This window comes from Globicephala melas, chromosome X (assembly GCF_963455315.2).
Source record: "Globicephala melas chromosome X, mGloMel1.2, whole genome shotgun sequence".
Taxonomy (NCBI): Eukaryota; Metazoa; Chordata; class Mammalia; order Artiodactyla; family Delphinidae; genus Globicephala; species Globicephala melas.
The window spans coordinates 18781052-18787888 of NC_083335.1; the positions used below are offsets into that span (position 1 = coordinate 18781052).

The window sequence follows — 6837 nt, forward strand, 5'->3', positions numbered from 1 at the left end:
CCCCTCCCTGGCAATCCTTCGCAAGAAAGACATAACCCAGCCCAAAGAGACTAACTGAAGCTCTCCCTTCTTTTTCATGTGACCCTCCCTTTGTACAGACTCTGATGGAATCTGGGAGCCCTGCACTCTGTCTGTGAGCAGCAGCACATGCCCAGTGAAGAGGATGGGGCTAAGGATGCACCCAAGCGCATTAGGTGAATAAACGGCAAAATGGAGACTGAAAAATACCTTCTGCTCCTCCTGCCAGAATTAGAGGACTGGGGAATTCCTGGGACCCCGGGAAATTGTGAAATAAAATGAGAGGAACTGGTTTGATTGAAATTTTCCCATGATAAAGTCAGCCACACTCCAGCCACCACTGTGACTTGTGCCCCTGGTGTTTGGAACCTTGTTCTTAAATCAGGAGAAAGGTGACGCAGCAGCGGACTAGCTTACTTATCAGGAAGAAAAGCGGCAAGTTCTCTGGACTCTGAAAATTTATGTTCTTGGCTTTTGCCCATAATCAAAAAGTACTGACAAGCTGACACCAAAATAGGAGATCACTGTTGTAGACCTTACAGAATTAAACATCATTACCTTATCTTGACAGATTAACTAGAATTACACAACCAATAAGGCTTTCTGCGATACCACCCAAATTCAGGAAGTTGTGGGGATCATTAGTGTTGCTTTTTCTACATGAACACCCTTCTGTGAGCCTGGCCTTTCCTCCCATCAGCTGGCACAACTCTGTTGAACAACCTACACAAAGCATCACCACGTGGGAATGGCTACAAACCCTGGCAATCCTGCAGCAACCTGGACATTTTCCATCCATAAAATAAGAATTTGGACTTTGAACGAGCCATTTCTTTTTCTGTTTTTTCTCTTCCTCTTCCAACGATGAATGTAGTAAGTCTCTAGCTAAAGGCACGTTGATTCTTTTGCAAGCCCCGCCCACCCATCTCTCTCGCTGATATTCTAAATATATGTCTTGTGTCCAGATGGGAGGAGGGATGACAGGGATAGGGACAAAGAAATATTTATTTGATTTACATCTTATCTTGCAGTAAACTGACACTGCTGGAAAATGAAATTTGACACCTCAGACTTTTCTTAAGCAGAATCTTATAAAAACAGAAAAAATAAGTCTATTTTATATGTGGTAATACTTTTGACAGAAGATTAACTCCAGATAACAAAAGCTGAATAAATTAGGCTTCCTGTCATGTAACCCAGATGTGGTAGGCTCTCCCCTTTTTGACATAAAAGGCATCCTTGCCAACCTAGCGCAGCACCAGGGGATTCGGTTTGATTGTCTCTTGCACCTGAGCGCTTGTTTGTGATGTCTTCTCCTGCAGGTAACCAGTAGAGGCACCCCCTAATAATCCAACTGTCAGGGGGATACCTTTCCGGCACCATCTTCTTCTGAGCAATATCAACCAAACTATACCATTTGCAGACCCATGACATCCCTTCCCTCCAACCTCAGCACAGCGCACACCAGATTACAAGGCGAGAATACAAAATTCTTTACTGAAGAGGGAGAGAAAGAGAGAGTAAATGGAAGTCGTGGTCTTTTGTAACCTAATCACAGAGACTCCAGTCACTTTTGCCATATACTGTTCATGAGAAGTGAGTCACTGGGAATTCCCTGGCAGTCCAGTAGGATGCCGGGCTTTCACTGCTGAGGGCACAGGTTCGATCCTTGGTCAGGGAACTAAGATCCTGCATGCCACGTGGTGCAGCCAAAAAAAGAAAAAAGAAAAAAAAGAATGTGGGGATCCATGGAGCCATTTTAGAGACTGTCTGCTACATGTGATACTCAGTGAAGGCGCTACTGAAACCCAGGGAGAGAGGGATGATCTTTTCAATATATGGTGCTGGGTTAATTGCATATCCATATGGAAAGTTAACCATGACCCTCGAATTGTATACAAAAATTAACTTGAGATAGGTGGTAGACCTAAATGTAAGAGGCAAAACAATAAAACTTCTGAAATAAAGTATCAGAAAATACCTCCATGACCTTGGGGTAGGCAAAAATTTCTTAGAGCATAAAGAGTACTAACTACAGATGAAAAGATTGATAAAGTGGACTTCATTACAATTACAAACTTATTAATGAGTTTAACTAAAATATAAAAAAATAATATATTAGCTTAATTAGCACTAGCTACTAAAACAAACAATGCAACAACGGTTTATTTCTCACTCACATTACAGTCAGATGTGGATTAATTCTCTTCCAGGCAGTGACTCAAGGACTCAGAGTGCTTCCATCTGGTGGCTTCAAGGTCACACTAGTGTTACCCAGACAGCAAACAGGGGCAAGAGTTTGGAAAAGGCAAACTGGATACTCACCCATCTAGGTGCACAAGTGACACATGTCATTTCCACTCAAACTCCATAGACTAGAACTAGTCCATGGCCAATCCAGCTGCAAACGGATGCTGAGAAGTGTAGGGTAGCTCGGGGTTGTCCATGAGTACTGACAGTCTCTGCCAAGAAGATGAAACGGAAAACAAACTACTGATCACTTTGGATACTGTTACTACTTTAAGTTGAAAGAATTTTGAAACGGACACAGAAAAATAAATGTGAAGGAAAAAAATGAACTACTACCTAAATGAAAACATTTAGACATTCAGGTCATCTCCTGCTCATCCTGATTTGTAAAGATCCTTTTTCTGCCATCCTGACCACTGAGACCACTCGAAGGATTTACATTGGACAGAGCGGAAAGGTACTGGCAAGAAAGAGATGAATAAATCCTGAAGATGAGAGGAAAGAACAAGACCAGAGTAGGCAGCACAGGCTAGGTTTGGGGAAGGTTTTGGAGAGGTTGAGAAAGAAAAATGAGAGAGTTTGGGGCACCTGTACTGGGGGTAAGCAATTGAGAGAGAAAGACAGGGAGGAAGAAGTTTTAGAAAGAACTTCGTGAAGGTGTGGCGTACACTGAGATTGGAATGGGGACCTTTGGATACTTCTGAGACAACATCTATAATGCTAATTACATTGTTTTTTACATCTTTTTCTTGATGTTCAGAATCTTCTTTCTTTGACTGTGACTTTGTGCCCAGACTGGTCAATAGGTAGATGAACTTCATAAAGGTTACGTAAATTTCTTTAGAAAATTCTGACAAACACTTGCATTAAGTGCCTACTTTCAAGAGGTGATAGCAAAGTAGATGTTGTGTGGAATGACGGCATCTGCTTCCTTGTGGCTATAAGAGCATTACGAACCACGAATGGGGCTCTTATGCCCAGGAACTTAGACCCCCACTGGATGTCCTCCCACTGATACCAGCAACTGATGTTTCAAATGGTAATTTTAACGTCAAAATGAGAACAGCCAGGGCACTTCTACTGGGAGGTTAATGAACAATGAGAAAGGCGATAGAAGCAACTTGATGTGTAAGAAAGAGCAGTATCTTTGGAGTCAGGCAAGCCTGAATTTTCATCTGGGTTTATTAGTTAAGCTATATGACATTGGACCAAGTATTCAAGATTTCTGAGTGCCAATTTCCTCCTCGGTAAGATGGTAGGAAGGGCATTACCTCACAGTGTTAGGGCAGGGGTGTTAAAGATCATACGTATGAAGGACTCAGCACGATGCTTGGTGAAGAGCAAGTGTGTAATATACAAGAGAGCCCTTTGCCTTCCACCTCCACTTTCTGGATGCCAAAGTTCAGGGAACGAGATGAGTAAGCCTTTGCGTAAGAGATGGATGATAGGGAGAATGTTCCCGGGACAAGAACAGTACAAGGAAAGAACTGAAGGTGAGGAATGATCATGGCATTTGCTGAAAAGAGCAGAGACTTTGTGAGGGAAACTACAGAAGACAAGAGTTGCACAGGGCTTTCCAGACTGCCAGGCCCTTCACGGACTGGCCCTATGACCTCTCCATCTTCACCTTCTACCATACCCTAGTCTCTGAATTTCACCAAGAGCAGCCCTCTCTCAGTTCCTTGAATATTCTGTGCTTTCTCTTACACCTCTCTCCCACGGGGCGTCTGCCGATGCTGTTGCCTCTGTCTGGAATGCTTCCCCCATCTCTGCATCCTTTACTGTTCATTCCTATTCATCCTTTATATGTTAACTCAAATGTCAGGCAAGCCTTCCTTGAAAACCTCAACTAAGTCAGACCTGCTCTGAAAATAATCTGTAACTTTCCCTTCTATCACTAATCACGGTTTAGAATCATCTATTACTTTGGGTAATTCTTTATTTGATGTATATACCCCCCCTCAGTGGGCCATCATCGTATCCCTAACATCTAGGGCATAGAAAGCCCTCCATAAATGCCTTTTCAATGGATGAATGAATGAGTACATGTCTTCTGATGGGATTAAAAGTCAATCTTGTCATTCAAAGGTCTCTCCAATAGGCTCTCTGGCGAAGCAATGACAGATTGGTCTGGACTACCCATAAATGTCCCAAACCTCCAGCCCGGAGGCAGTGCCCCATTGCAATCTTCTTTGCAGGCTGAGAGTTGATGGATAGCTCTCTAGTAATCCCTATTGTATCACCTAGCTGTGTGTGCTATCTGTGAAACTGGTCTCAAAAACTGAAAGTTAATTTAGACTCACTCCCTAAATGCTATACCAAATACTTTATATAAAGGAATCAAAACCTCTGCTTAAATGCTTGCCTTCTGAGCAAGGGCTCTCTCTGCTGACATAAGCCAATAAGAATGGCAATGTGGAGGTAAAGCCAGAAGCACCAACTTCAACTCCTTTGCTACTTTTCAACTTGTAAATGATTGGTTTGGAGTCTTATTCTGTGGATCCCACAGGGAAGGCCTAGAATCAGTTTACAGAATGACAGAAGGTTGTAATTCACATAAGAAACAATTTATCAGAACTGCTTCAAGATGAAATGGTTGGCTACTGTATAGCACAGGGAACTATATTCAATATCCTGTGATAAACCATAACGGAAATGAATAGGAAAGAGATTATATATATGTATAACTAATTTCTGCCGTAGAGCAGAAATTAACACATTGTAAATCAATTATAATTCAATAAAATAAAATTTTTGTAAAAAAAGATTGAATGGTTGGGACTGGAAAGCAATGAGTTCTCTGTCACTGGAGGCATTCAAGAAAAGACTGAATAACCCCTTTACAAAATTACTGCATATCAGATGGGGAGGAAAAAGAGAAGAGCCCTGAGATTCTTCCCAACACTGACACTGGGAGATTCTGCAATGGGTGTTCTTTGAGCTGTCTCTCTAGTCATGCGGAATGGGTTTACACTGAATCATCTCCTCTCTTCCCTGGATTCCCTTGACCCCAAGAGTCCTCTGGCCAGGATTGGGGTAGAGTCCACAGCCAGGAAACATAACGAAGTTAATACTCTTACAGAGACTGAAACCATGACTTTGGTTCTCATTAGCTCCGTCCTCTAACCCCCCCAACTTCACAGGCACATTTCTGATAGGCAGCAGCAAAATTAATTAGAGAGACAGAGAGAGACAGAGAGAATCAGAGAGAGAGAGAGAGAGAGAGAGAGAGAGAGAGAGAGAGAGAGAGAGAGAGGGAGAGAGGGAGAAGGAGAGGGAGAGGGAGGGAGGGGGAGAGCACTCCACACCAGGCAAAGTGATGGAATCCAATGACATCTATTTCATCATGATAACTTTGTACTCCTGTTTAAGAATGAAATTTTCAGGGGTGATAAAACTTAAAATGCTGGTTTTGAAGTATTCTGAGTGAGAAATTTTCTATCAAAGCCAGAGGAAATGTTATGCAAAAGGATTTGCAGCTTCCACCACGAGAGACATAAATCTCACATATTAATAGATTTGACCTAGTTGCAATCATAGTCAGCTTCATTCTCATCTCGTCTCCCTCCCATGTTTATTCTGTATTTGGCTATAGCTCACTCTGAAAGTCCACGGGATATCCATGGATATGCAAAAAGAATGAAAAGTAGGCAGTTAGCATGATAATAAACAGAAATGAAAATAAACTGGGCTCGAAGATCTTTCAGTGTTGCTAACGACTTTAAATTATTAGGGCTTGCAAATTATTAGTCTTTACTACTCTTGCTGTCTCCAATTTAAGATCATACATTAGATTATCTCATTACATAGTTAGACCTTCAATTATGCTTGATGATGGCAAATATGAAAAGGCGTTCACTGGGCTACCTGTTGAATTTCCTATCACTCTCCCCTCAACTAAGGAAGAGCTGTAATGAATCTGCTTAGCAAATCTCTTTGAACTTTAAAGTCACACAGGAACTCGGAAAGCATCTAACTCAGAAATTCTCAATTTTCCCATGAACATCGTAGAATCTGAGAAAAGCCATAGACACTTTCTTCAGAACACTGCACATATGTATTTACACACACACACACACACATACACACACAATTTGCATACAGTTGCCTGGAGCTTAGAGACTGCCATGAAGCCCATCCATGGAGCCCAGATTAAGAAGTGTTCCCATGCAGACTTTTCCTGTGAAAGACAAGGACGTTAAGTGTAAAGACCTATCTAGATTGATCTTCCCAGAGATGCTGTTCCAATTGCAATCTGATTAAAAATGACAATTTTAAAAAGAAACTGAAGACATGAGGTTTAAGAGATGTCACCTGATTTAAAAAACACTATGAATAAACTTTGAGAGTCAGGAGTCATTATAAAATGTGGGACTTGCATATATATTTTCTAAGTGGAATATCATTTTTACGTGACATGTCCAAAGAAGAACAATGGCCCTTCCACCTGCTAAACTTGCTACACATTCTTTTATTTCACACTGTCATGTATATTTTAACATATAAGTCTACACTTTCCTTCCTGCTAGTTTCTTTTGAAATTGCACATATCAGTTTAACTATATTTTC

At 41.4% G+C, this 6837-nt stretch overlaps 1 pseudogene; it reads right to left on the reverse strand.

Annotated features, from left to right (window-relative positions):
• Positions 1-577: 577 nt before the first annotated feature.
• Positions 578-2347, reverse strand: LOC115846173 (small ribosomal subunit protein eS27-like pseudogene; annotated as a pseudogene).
• Between the last annotated feature and the right edge of the window lie 4490 nt (positions 2348-6837).